General features: G+C 40.4%; 1 protein-coding gene across 3 annotated transcripts in view; it reads right to left on the reverse strand.

The window, feature by feature from the left end:
* LOC133501889 (zinc finger protein 469) overlaps window positions 1-13,207 on the reverse strand; it is a 256,716-nt gene that overhangs the window by 220,440 nt on the left and 23,069 nt on the right. For 2 of the 3 annotated variants that reach the window (XR_009795306.1, XM_061822033.1), the window contains 2 exons: window positions 10,830-10,883; window positions 3,258-3,291 (listed from right to left, as the gene is read on the reverse strand). The gene's annotated coding sequence lies outside the window, so the exon portion shown is untranslated. Of the gene's footprint in view, window positions 1-3,037; window positions 3,157-3,257; window positions 3,292-10,829; window positions 10,884-13,207 lie in introns of all 3 variants that reach the window. The other variant, XR_009795305.1, reaches the window with a different exon arrangement.

A 13,207-nucleotide genomic window follows, 5' to 3' on the forward strand; every position in this document is an offset into this window, starting at 1 on the left:
TAAAGTGGCACAGTATGGCATTTTGAACTCTTTTGCTGACGATAGAAGTTGTTTGCACGTGGCTAGCTTAGCGGAATAGAGCACAGCACCACAATCATTTTACAACAGTCATTCTGCTTCATCATTCACGGAATTCTTTACACACCCTAAACATAGCAGCAATAGCGTGTCAATTATGTTAAAAAAATGTGGACTATACCCTGAAATGTCAGTCAGTAGTTCGCAGGGCACTTATAGACACCATCACTGAGTGGGAATTGAACCCACGGTACCTGCACCAAAATCAGCCAAAGGTACCACTGCGCCACCAGTCACACTCAAGACAATTTATAGAAATCATTTATAAATTGATATTACTGCATTGTAGTGGTAGAGGTCAGTAGTTGTCACCTCAGTTTACCTTAACAAAATCAAAAACACTTTTGCAAAAGGCAAAACACATTACAATTGAGACAAACCAGAAAGGGAACATCCCGTCAGACTAATGCATAAGATTCCAAAATGCATTCTTAGAAATCACACGCCCTTTCTCGGGAAGACCCGCCGTGCTTCAACATGATTGGCTCCTGGATGGTGGAAATTTAAAAATAAGCAGGGAGACTATTTCAAAGCCCCCTTGTTGCACAGCAAAACTATTCCACCACAAAGGCAAACAGATTAAGCACTCTGCAAGGGTATGCATCTGAACAGGAATGGATTAAAAAAAATGTAAATTTCAAATTCCCTTATACAGTATTTTAATACACATCAGAGAAAAGGGTTTCATGCTGAAGAATTTTAACAACCACAACAGTCTTTCTGCCTGAAATCACTCCAAATAAAAATTTGCCCAAAGAGATTCCCAATGGCCTCCAACCCTGTCTGCAAGTCATAACTGCATTTAACTGTGTTGTAATCATCCACTATCTGTCAACATCATCAGGGTCCTCCCAGGTAACTATGGAATTACTGGATTTTCCAGAGCTACCAATCCAAGCCGAATTCCATCTTTAGAAGAGAATAGCAGAGATCATATTGGTCTGTTAAATACTGAAACAAAAAGTGCGACTGGACTGCTGTCTTTACAGCACCAATCATCAGTAAATAATGACTTATATGCAACCCAATTATGACCTTGCTCCTAAGGCTCTCCTTTACTTTGTCATTTTCTCCAAAATGCACTGTACCCCTTTTTGGCCTTTCTCGTCCCCCCCACTCCTTCACAACGTCCCTTTTGCTCTCATATGTCAACAACTACTGTGAGTAGTTTAACACACCACAGTCAAGGTCAAGCAACACCCAGTGTACATAGATGACCTTCAAAGCAGTGGCAAATGGGAATACTAGCAGACTGAAGCACAGCTGGAGTCAAAGGCAGCACCATCTTTGCCAGATGACGTAAGAAGGCAACATTCTTTTGACGCATTTACAGCAGTATACACAGGTATGCACACAAGCACACATAAGGTAAAGAGTGATTATATAACGGAGCATCAGATGATGAAAAAAATGGCATCAAGGTCACTACAAGCACGATCACTTCACATTTATCAGGGTGAGCAAGATGTCCATCGTCACCATCCAGATGTTGATATGAAAAAGATTAATTTTAGAACCAAATCACACCATGAAGAAATGCAGATGCTGAGCAAGTTGAGATGGAGTGGCAAGCGCCAGGTTTCCCAAAGTGTGAATCAGTGAAGCATAAGAGTTCAGCAGGTTCAAACAGAAATGAAGACGGATTAGACAGATTAAGAGCAAAGAGTGCAAGTGTGTCTTTACCGTGAAACTGCAAACCTGAGTATGAATCTTTTGACACCAAGTGACTATAAAATGCATAGGAGTATTTACCTGGTTGAAGTGTAAGTACATGCTTCTGATGACTCATTCGGAATTTAATGAGGGGAAGGGTTAACGTGGGTAAAACAAGGCACTCTGTAAACCATGCATGTATGATACATGATGCAATAATTTGAAACAGGAATCATGTATAATTCATGTCCTTACTGCACATCATTAATCTTGCGGGACTGCACCTGAGCCTTACCCCTGTCGATCTACCTCTTTAGCCAGTTATTTTGAAGAAAATAAACAGCCTACCTTAACACACTGCAAGGCAAGTCCCGAGTTTGAACTCAAAGTCCACGCTGCTGCCAAACATTCCTGCCAATACAAGCTTTAATCCTGCCAATACAAGCCCAAAAAAATCCCCTTGAGGGAGAAGTTGGAATGCTGGAACGTGTGACAATGGACTAACAGTGGGACAATTGGACAAGCTGTGGTTCCAACAACAACAGCAAAACAATATTTATGGGTCAAGCATAATACATCAATAAGATTGGAACAGCATAAAATAATGATGGCGGGAGATCCCAGGTGTCCCCCACTTCGCATGAAGCGCTGCTGCTCGTAATATGAGTGGAAGCTAAAAATTAATAACACATTATTTGTGTTTTTAATAATGGGCAGATTTTAACAGCTCATGAAGAGGAAAAGCTGTGCGTGCTGATGGAGAAGTTCCCTCATTTTATTTTCACCTAAGTAAATTTCATTTTATTTGCATTTTAGCATATCATTTTGATTTGCAGGTTGGACCTTAACAAAAATGTCAACAGTTTCATATACCTATCATAACTCCCCAGCATTATGTATAAAGAAGGCCTTAATGTTTTCTGTTGTACGCAGGCAGGGGGAGTCACTGGGGATCTGGGGCCCCATGAAAAAAAAAAAATAATAATAAATCACTTTGGGCCTACCTGCTCTGCCTCAAACTGAAAATACTTGACTTTAGGGCCCCTGTCAGTCATGGGCCTTTTTCATCATCACTTTTCTTCCTGTTACAGTACCTCTAGTTTGGGTGGAATCACAACTGGCTGAAACCAGGCCCAAAAGACCTGACAATGTATCCAAACTGTGCATTCATCCACTCTCCATACCGCTTACCCTCACTAGGGTCACGGGTGTGCTGCTGGTTACATCGGGTGACTCTGGGTGAACTGCTTGGCAGCCAATTAAAATACCATGCATATTTTGGGGATGTGGGAGGAAACAGGGTTACCTGGAGAAAAGCCACGCAGACACGGGGAGAGCATGCAAACTCCACACATGAAGCCGGATTTGACCCCAAGTCCTCAGAACTGTGCAGCAGATGTGCTAACCAGTCATCCACACTGTCGCCTATCCAATTGTCATATGATTTTATTTTATTTTTGGAACTGTATGACCCACTGTTGGAAAATAAGAGGTTTAGGTTCAGTGGGATATGCTTCAGTACTCACCCTTGTGTGGATAAGCAGCTTGGAAATGGATGATCTGAAAATTGGAAGAAAAAAAGATCATTTTCATTTTTCTTCTTATTTTTTCAAATGACCACATTTACATTGCCAATTAACCAGCAATGCAAGTGGATGGGAAATGTGTTTATAGGTCCAGCCTTCAACAAACAAACTCAAACGCTGCTGGATTTCCCAACATTCAAGTAAGTAAAATGCTTTAAAAATATATATATATGATTCATGATGTCTGTAACAGATTTATAGTTGTGAAATACATTAATTAAATATGATTTTGAACATGTTAGCCTTTTGCATCACACGGTGAGTGCAGTAGCAAGTGCCCCTTGTTTGAATCTTTTTTAAGGGGATGAATGTCGCATCATCAGGGACAGCTGAGAATGGTCATGCATGCGGGTATACACATATATATATATATATATATATATACACTGTATTTAGCCAGATATATATATATATAGGATGTGTGCATCTGTGCGTGTGTGTATGTGTGGGTGTGTGGGTGGGTGTACAATGTGCAGGATGTTATTGATGCCATCCCAAATGTCTTGGAGATTGACTCAGAAACTGATTCGAGTGAGGAGCAGGCTGTTTTGAATGAATGATGATAATGATTAAAAAAGCCAGTCTATTCTTTGAAATATTACTCATTTTAAGAGCTGGATGTTTGAGAGAAACAAGACCATGTTGAAAGACAGTGAATAACGAATTGTACACTATTCATTAAAATGTTATTTATTTCTCGGCATGCATATATACAGCTAGATATTTTTTTTTTGTGCAGAGGGATCTTTTGTCGGCCTGCGCTGAGTGTGCGGTGCAGTACTCGGTGCATATGTGCTGAATGTCCACCCCCTAGTGGATGTATACTGTATTGTACACAATGCTGCAGTGTCCTCCGGATTTTATCCGTCTCAATCCATATGTTCAGTAAATCGAAATTGGCCATAGGTGTAAATGTGAGCATGAGCTGTCTGTCTATATGGGTGTACGCCGTCTACCGCCCTAAATCAGCCACCTTAGACACCAGCCTCCCTATGACCTTGCCACTATAAGGGGATGGATGATTAGTAAACTGGCAAAGCCGAAGAGGACAAGGGAAAATGTAAGCCCTGCCAAACCAAAGCTGCACAGGCCTTAAGGCAAAACCGTAGTGTACAATGAGTCCTTCAACATTTGCAGAAATGTTATGGTTTCGAGATCCCACGAAACATAACATCTCTGAGATTCGGTTAAAAGAAAGAAAAAAAGAAAAAAGTAGTGACAAACCCAGTGCTGTTTCTCCTTACTTAGTGCCACCATATTGAAATGTGAATGTTTCAAGACTTCTCGGAATATGGAAGGCCGCTTGTGCAAATTTTGTAGACTTATGTAGAAATAGCAGCAGAAAAGAATGAAATTAATTTTGTGCTTCATCAAATTTGGAGCAGCACGATGGATGTACCTACCTTCAGCTCCATCCTTTGGAAAAGAAGCAGTTCCTGAATTTGGATACAGCAAGTGATTCACTTTGGGTGCAGTATTAATAATCAATAAAAGTGTAATTTCCACAGACATTATGTACTGTGTGTGATTTCAGTTCCTTATTCAAACAAAACAACTTGTTGATAAGTGAAATGAATCACTGCAATTCATATTAAACAGCAAAAGAATAATGTGTACTCCTGAGTGACCAAAGAGGTAAACTAAGTAAAACATGAGCAACGCTAAGTCTAATTTCTCAAGACATGAAGAGGGGAAGCTGTGCGTACAGATGGAGTAGCTCCCACAGACAGAAAATGGTCATATGAGGCTTTTAACTGCAGACTGACTCTAATCACTGGCAATTAAAATGGTCAGTGTCAGGCGAGATATGGATGTCATTGATCACACAAGTAGGCCAATTCATGCATAGCTGGCCCATTTCATTACTGACGTCTGTGAACAATTGCTCATTTCAACTGATAACATTTGTCTCTGTGGGAATGAGCAACGTGGATGAATGCAAAATGGCAAGGTTTCTGAAATAATGGAGCCCTTTCAAAATAATAAAATCTCACGGGATCACCGAGAACCAACGCTTTCTTATGTGTCAACAACCAGCATCTTATATTAAATACAAGTACCAGACCCCACTGGGTGTGATTGCAGCAGACTTCACTCAATGCCAACCAAAATGTCTCTTCTCGTTCCCTTTAAATGTGTCCCAATGATTCTGTGTGGAGAGGACCATGCTTCATCACAATGATCTGTACCTTAGTGAGGCATTTTTTCTGCTGCTGGCCAGTGTGGCAACAGATATTGTGTGCAGCTAAGTACCCTTACTAAATACAAAATGTTTGCAAAGCTCAGTATCTGCCTGTGCCATGATGAAAGTGACCCAAAATCACATTAGAGCAGTTGCGCTGGCATTTAGACATGGTCTGGGTAGCCGTAAATTGAGTGTGACCTTCTGCTACCTAATTTTCACTCCAAGGACGCACCGAAATGCCCAGATTCGCAATGACCTGTTTGTCAAAAATCTGAATCCGCCATCATTTGTGCCCCGCCAAAGATGCGCTGTCTCCACAAATAGAGCCCTAAATCTCAAAATCCTAGCTATGCTGCCAGATATTTATCAGAAAATGAAATGGAATTTTGGGAGCCAATACATCCATCCATCCGTAACGCCGATCCTCATTAGGGCCGCCGGTGGGAGCCGATACAGTATTTAAAAAGTACAGTATCCACTTAAATCACATGTGAAATAGAAACCATCTGGATATCTCAGAGCAGGATTCCAGAGGCTTTGCTATTGTTTCTCCTACACACCAAGTTATCAGCTGCGTTGTGGACATTATTGTTGGCTTGAGAAAGTCTGCTCCCTCGCCCCAGAAGTGCAGAGCAGTAAAACTTAATGTCGGTTTTATTACGTTGTCCCCATCCACCTCAAATTTAAGGGCCATATTTGTGTTGACTGTCAGCAGGTGGAGCATCATATGGGCTAAAGGTACACCACCATCGAAGCTCAGACACCCCATCCCCCTAATCAGACCCTCAGGGCAGCCATTGCCTGTCAGTCAGTTTTGTGGGAATTATAGAGGAATAAAGTTGATGAGCCACACAATGAAGTTATGGGAAAGAGTAGTGGAGGCTAGACTCAGGACAGAAGTAAGTATCTTTGAGCAACAGTATGGTTTTATGCCTAGAAAGAGTACCACAGATGCATTATTTGCCTTGAGGATGCTAGTGGAAAAGTACAGAGAAGGTCAGAAGGAGCTACATTGTGTCTTTGTGGATCTAGAGAAAGCTAATCACAGTACCAAGAGAGGAACTGCGGTACTGCATGCGGAAGTCTGGTGTGGCAGAGAAGTATGTTAAAATAGTACAGAACATGTATGATGGCAGCAGAACAATGGTGAGGTGTGCCTTAGGTGTGACAGAAGAATTTAAGGTGGAGGTGGGACTGCACCAGGGATCAGCTCTGAGCCCCTTCCTGTTTGCAGTGGTAATGGATAGGCTGACAGATGAGGTTAGACTGGAATCCCCTTGGACCATGATGTTCGCAGATGATATTATGATATGCAGTGAAAGCAGGGAGCATGCAGAGGAACAACCAGAAAGATGGAGACATGCATTGGAAAGGAGAGGAATGAAGATTAGCCGAAGTAAAACAGAATATATGTGCGTGATTGAGAGAGGTGGAGGGGGAAGAGTGAGGATACAGGGAGAAGAGATAGCGAGGGTGGAGAACTTCAAATATTTCGGGTCAACAATCCAGAGCAATGGTGTGTGTGGTAAGGAAGTGAAGAAACGGGTCCAAGCAGGTTGGAATAGCTGGCGGAAGGGGTCTGGTGTGTTATATGACAGAAGAGTCTCCACTAGGATGAAGGCCAAAGTTTATAAAACAGTGGTGAGGCCGGCCATTACGTACGGATTAGAGACAGTGGCCCTGAAGAAACAACAGGAAGCAGAACTGGAGGTAGCAGAAATGAAGATGTTGAGGTTCTCGCTCGGAGTGAGCAGCTTGGATAGAATTAGAAATGAGCTCATTAGAGGGACAGCCAAAGTTGGATGTTTTGGAGATAAGATTCGAGAGAGCAGACTTTGATGGTTTGGACATGTTCAGAGGTGAGAGAGTGAGTATATTGGTGGAAGGGTGCTGAGGATGGAGCTTCCAGACAAAAGAGAGAGAGGAAGACCAAAGACATGAGGGCAGTTGGGGTTAGAGAGGAAGATGCAGAAGATAGGCTAAGATGGAAAAAGATGACACGCTGTAGCAAGCAGAAAAAAAAGGAAAAGAAGAAGAAGAAGAAGAACCTCTCATATCTCACAAACACGTGGGATAAGTGAAATTCACCTGCATTGAGGCCTTTACAGACTTTACACTGGCTGGACGCTATTAATGTACTGTATATGTGTGCTCGACTGGGATTTAATACCATAAATCAGAACCTCGTGCCAAAGCAAAAAGGTTGAGGTGTGGAGAAAAACATTTGAAGAATAGAAGAACATGTTAAAGGGTAAGCAGCTTGGCGATGAAACTCCATTGGAATTATCTGCATTAGTACACATCTGTCAAACTATGCAGCTCAAATAAACGATCACGCTACACTACAGCTTCTGTGGTTAGTCTAATCTGCGCGCTTCCACAATGAGCAAAGATTGCACCAAGGTGAGCGAAGATAAATATTCAATCAGTTATCAGGATATATAGTTCGCGCTGAGGTTTGGTAAAGTGGATTCCGTACAAAAACAAATGTTATTTTGCCAATTTGGCCAGGCACTAACAGAGACATACTGTGCTCGGCTTCTCCTCACTGTTTCCAGTAGAAACCTCAGTCGGGGCTCAATTTAACATGGCTCACAATGAGGTCTGGAAAAAAAAAATTAGGCCAGCATACATATTATCATATTAATTACCAGTACCACAGTGTATTTGTGCTCAGAAGGAGGAAAAACAGATCACAAAATAAAGGGTCACAAAGATGAGAGTGATGTTTAAACCAGAGGAATTTGTTTACATGGAATTGCTTTTCAAATAGCAAAACAACACCGCATTTTGCAATCGGGCCAATAGTGAAAAAGAAAATCTAACCTTGAAAATCTTTTGGGTTACAGAGAATGATAGAAACGAAACTGAAAAAGCTGCGGCAGTATCTTTCTGGTCATGTAAAACAAGATAAAGACTTTGGGAGGTGGGGTCACGACTGTGGGATGTGTACTAAGCAAAGTGGCTGTTGTTGCGGTAATATGGAATGATAGCGTCTCTCCCGTCCAACGCTGACTGAACCAGAGCCATATCACTGCAAGGAAGTGGACCTGTTATTGTTAAGAGCTCAAACGCTCTGGGTGGTCCATGTTCAGATGTACACACGTGTGTGATGGGTGTTAGACAGACGGGATGCAGCAGCCACATACAAATACACACCTAATAGCATTTGATAAATCCATGTTCTGCGAATACGCAACAGTTCCTTTGCCGTGAGCGCACCGACTAAAAGGCCTTCTAATTCGCGCTTATGCATAAATATATACAGCGTAAACACAACACCGATCTCCAGAATGTATTTTTCTTTGTAAACACTGAAAATCCCTTGCGGTGACTCATCACCTGAGGGATGAGTCACCGCAAGGGATGTCGATAAACACGTGGACACACGTGTACGTGCACAGATGGACATCACTCAGAGGCTAACAGCTGTTGTTCTACCGTGGTCAAAAGCTGACACCAGCGCACAATCACCGGATACAAAGCAGACAAATACAAACCGCATTCGTACAAAAGAAGTGCTATGTGTGTATACACGCATACATGGATATACACATAGACATACATATGAAGTTATTTATGTTCGCACGTGGCTTGCTCTGCATGTTCTTTCAGTGAAACCAAAGGCATCGTGGATATGCATCACTGCACATGTGCATGACAACAAAATTGATAAAGGCACAAAATCAGAATGAGACACTTGGACCTGTAGTGTAAAGCAAGCCTCAGCAAAAGCAAATAGTGTCCATAAAATGTAGTTTATGATCACCTGACAGTGGCTGCTTCCAGCATTTGTAACCGGCTCATAAATCATAGAGGCCATTCCAGTAGTAAGCAATTCGGAAAGAGTAAACCTTAACTCAACACTGTCATTTAAAAATAGAACACTTCAGCATGAATACATTTTGCCAAGATTTGGAGCTCAGAATTTTACATCAACAAGTATTATGATCATATTCTTGGCCCCCGGTCAAAATTGACCGCAACCAGATTATGTGTACATGTCAAAGGAACAGTATGGAACAATTAAAAGTGCTTTGAGCTAACCATAGTTTTAGTTGTTTACTGTATAAATGTTAAATCAAAATGTTTACATGCATTTATTCCTTTTAGTAGAGACCATACTGTACTTACATATTGAGAATATTTGCTCTCTTTTACATGTTTGTGAGAGTTAAAGCCCTTTTCATTCATTATTTATGATGTCCCATCAACAGTAGGAAATTGTTCTCGGGTGAACCGCGGGACGAATTGTCAGATCTGGTAATTTTCTGAACTGCTGATCCTCACTAGAATTGCAGGCTTGCTGGAGCCTATCCCAGCTGACTCTGGGCGAGAGCCAGGGTACCCTCCGAACTGGTCGCCAGACAATCCCTGAGGACATGGGAACAAACGAGCTTTTGCACTCACATTCACACCTACAGGCAATCTGGTCTTCAATTAACCCTCGCATGCATGTTTTGGGGATGTGGGAGGAAACTCCACACAGCAGATTTGAACCTGGATCCTTAGAACTGTGAGACACGTGTGCTGTCCAGTGGGTCCAGTGCCACCCTGGTATACTTCATTTAAGTATAATGTGGGGGTACATACTATTAATACATACTGTATATTCAAAGTTCAAAACTGTATTTCAGCAATGACAGTATGTAAATGACTGATTAGGAAGATTTATTTGGGATTAACTCATGTAATGCTTTAACATCTGCTCATGACCAAAGCAATCCAAGTGCTGTACCTCATTGATGCCATAACACCTCCCCCTTGTGGTAGGTTATTGTATTACACGTGATTGGTGCTTTTCAAGGTGCTACTGCGTCTCCCATAGGAAACGATTGCAATTCGGTAAATACTGGACAGTGAACAGTATGGTCCAAGACGTATGTTGAAAACGCTCACAATTAACGCCTTTGGATTTCATGCAAAATGCATGAGAGCTTAATTAATGTTAGTTTTCCAGTCATCTTCTGTACAAAAAAAGTTTGTACTGTATCTGTATTCATAATACCAATCATTTGGGGTCAGAATGGCTGCTGAAAACAAAAACGTTTGTTTCAGGATACATTTATGACCTAGAATCGTATTTTGGATCATCAGCAACTCTGTGATTTTATTGTGCAACATATTTTGGGACCATCTTAAATTCATAAATCGGTGACTGTTCAATGTATGGTAGTCAATATTTTCACTGATCATTTTAACTTTAATCTTTCCTCATACACATTGATATTGCCTGACATTGCTTTCAGTTATGTTTACAGTATTTACATTTTGGGTGTACCAACAAATCAAATTGAATTATTTTAAAAGGGTTGTACTGTACTTACCCTCCCACTTGTGTCAGGATCAACAGCTGCTCTCGGATGCTGGGGATCACATTCCTATCAGAGATAAGATGGAAAGCATATCATGTAACACAAGCACAACAGTGTAAGAACAACAACAAAAAAACATAAATCTTTAGCTCTTTAAATACATTGTTTTTTTAAAAAAAATTGTGCGTAGCAAGGAAAACATGTGAAAAACAATTTGAAACTACAGAAGCTAGTAAAATAAGCAGCAAGGCTTTCGACCATCACAACACTACACAGATTATAAAGGTAATATCATGCAGCTATCCGCAATCTTCATTCAAGAACAAGTACACATGTAGGCATGCAAGACGCTAATGAAACTAACTACAGTATTCCGACTTTCAAGGTAAAATCGTTTCACTACAATATTCCACAAATATGATAATGCCGATTGCTTTCAAGGGACAACCAGTCATTAGTTTCATTTTTCACTGATAATTATTAATATTATGGAGAGCCAACTAGTTTTACAGATGGATGGCTAAAACAAGGCAAAATATTCAGTGTTGACATGAGTGCCACACAACTCCGTACAAGTTTTCATCTGTACTGAATTAATTAATAGTCAAGCTGACAAATACACAATAGTTTGAACCATCGAACAAAGTGTGCATGGAGTGTGTTTTATCCCTTACTGTGTTTGATGTGAAAAAACATGGGGTGACTTTGGTTTTTCAGCTGAAAATCATCTGATTGCCAGAAAGAAATACTTCATTGTCTCATTCCAATTAGTTTACACAGTCTGTAGTGTTAGATCATAACAGCACAGACCAGCTGACAACGTTTCTTAAGGAATATCACATGCTTTCACTTTTATGGCATACTCGACATTGTTTGCTATATAAAGAGAATAAATTTCGCTGTGGGCAAACTTTGGGATTAAAAATAAATAAATAAAAGATGTGCATTACCCCTTCCGGATGTTGTGGTGCACAAAGATGGTAAAATTAAAACAACTGCATAAGGAAAACATTGCGGGAAATTACAGTACTTTAGTTAACACACTTAAAGAGGCTCTGTGATATGTACACAGCAAAGCGAAAACATGTTTCAAAGAGCTCGAAGACAAACGTTGCACAAGAATTGGCAAAACAATGGTTAGCATTGTTCCAGCAACACCTTAAGAATGAAAGACATGCAAATTTGGTGATTATTCCTAACTGAGATTATATTTTTTTAAATGATAGGATTGAAAGATTAAAAAAAATAAAGATAGTGACATAACATTATAACATGCGTGTCAAAGCAAAAAAAATAAGCAGAGCTGCAGCAGTGTTAGCCTTGGCTAACAACAGCATTATCAGAATTATCACCTAATGAGCGCCATATATTGAAAAAATTTTTTTTAAAAATCTGCGTTGATCAATGGTATTTGTGTTTGGCAACATATTCTCTGTATGCACAGATATGCATGGTAATTCACAAGTGTACTGTAATTTATTGGCCTTGAGGAAAGGCTGCCTTGAAATATGGATGTTTTTTGGGTGGGGTGGGGAGTTTCTGCTAACTAGTGCTGAATGATTTAATCATTTTAACTTATATATCTGAATGGTTTCGGGGGGGTCATAACCACACGTACACAAATATTTTTCTCATTATTTTCCCCTTAGTGGCTTATGTGGCCTGCTAATGCTCTGTTTACATTGAAGACACAGCAGCAAACAGAAGAGCTCGTTTACTAAAGCATAGACTACACCTGTCTGGTCGGTTTGATTGGTGTCGGCCAATAATTAGCATTTTAAGATGGATGGCTGTTCAGCTTTAATTTCATAATTCGCTGACGTCATTGATCGGTTTTGAAAAAAGACATTTACTCCGTGTCAACATGTATAAATATTTCAATCCAAAAGCAACTTTACTTTTAGCTTTGTGTCTTTTAGTAGTGTACAAATCTAACGGCCAAAAAAAAGTTAATTAAAAAAAACACGTCAGCAGTGTGGGACACACAACACATCTGAGACAAACAACATTGAAAATTTGTTCTCTCCCAATTGCACTACGTCAGACTACTGCAATAAAATCTTGTATTCAGAGACCACCAAATCTTGTCTTTTACGTTCACTGGGCTTTATCTTGTCAGCCAAATGTGACTGGTTAACCTCATTACCATGGTGACAACAACAACAATCACTCGTGCTTGGAAGAGGACGTTCGTTTAAGTATTGCTCGAGGTATGTTCATGTACTGCTCACAAGCAGGCAACACAAGGTTATGTAGCCTATGAAGGTTGTACATAAACATAGCAATGTTTTTTTTTTTGTATCATGCTCAAATCTTTGTGTGTCTAGTACTCTCATTACTATAAATTAATTTATATCAAGTAAGTTAGCAACCTTTATTTCTGTCATGTT

This window comes from Syngnathoides biaculeatus, chromosome 6 (assembly GCF_019802595.1).
Source record: "Syngnathoides biaculeatus isolate LvHL_M chromosome 6, ASM1980259v1, whole genome shotgun sequence".
Lineage (NCBI taxonomy): Eukaryota > Metazoa > Chordata > Actinopteri > Syngnathiformes > Syngnathidae > Syngnathoides > Syngnathoides biaculeatus.